Here is a 966-nt window from a genome sequence, read left to right on the forward strand (position 1 = left end):
ACAGGGGAAACAGGAGAGGTTAAGCAATACGAAAGAAAAAGGCGACATGTTGAGTTCATGACCTTTGTCCCATAAAGACTGCGTCTTTCCATGCGTGGAACACCATAAAAGTAAAAGCCAAATGCTAACTGATTAAGCTGATTGAGAAGCCACGGTATCATTTCGTATCATGGGAAGATGTCCTGCACAAAGGTTGAAAACCCTTTAAACAGTGTTTCTTCCTCCTGTTTATAGCTGTGTGGCACAGGGTTTGTGTTTCAGGGTTGGTTGCACAAGTTAATTCTGCAAGTTGCCTTTCTCCCCGTTTGGCTGGATGATGCTAAATGCAGTCTAGCACTAGATGATTTCATAATCTAATTAGTGGTGAATTCAGTCATATTTACAACGATGCATTACAAGTTCATCTCCAGTGTACTCGCTTCAATGTTTTATAGCATTTCTGGTTCATTTAGGTTGTGATGGCTAATCCTTGGCTAGAAAAAGCTGGCATAGTCCTAGGATCTGGCCCACTGAGTTAGCATGGTACAGAGCCAGGGCAGAATGTGACATTGCACTTTTATATTGGAAAACATTGTAAAAAAATGGCCTTGAAAATATATGCAGGAATAGTTTACAATATAGAAAATATTTACCTGGTGAAGTATACATCCTAATCAGACATGAATAGCTCTTCATTTGAGCAATGTGATGAATTTGTTGTGCAACATAAGTTGATCGTCTAAAAATAGCTCCATTTGTGCAGTTTAACAATGAAGTTAGTTTTTAAATACTGTTTTTCTTCTTAGCACGTAGAGTCACATAAAAATAGGGAATGCAATATTTGAAATGTATCGTTGAAATTATAATACCTAATACTGTCAGATGGAGGACAGGCCAACATAGCTCACACACCATAGCATCTATTAATAGGCCTGACTCCCTTTTGCAATGTCAACTGTAACATTAATCCTTGTTTTAAATCACAGT

This window comes from Aptenodytes forsteri, unplaced genomic scaffold (assembly GCF_000699145.1).
Source record: "Aptenodytes forsteri isolate BGI_AS27 unplaced genomic scaffold, ASM69914v1 Scaffold166, whole genome shotgun sequence".
Lineage (NCBI taxonomy): Eukaryota > Metazoa > Chordata > Aves > Sphenisciformes > Spheniscidae > Aptenodytes > Aptenodytes forsteri.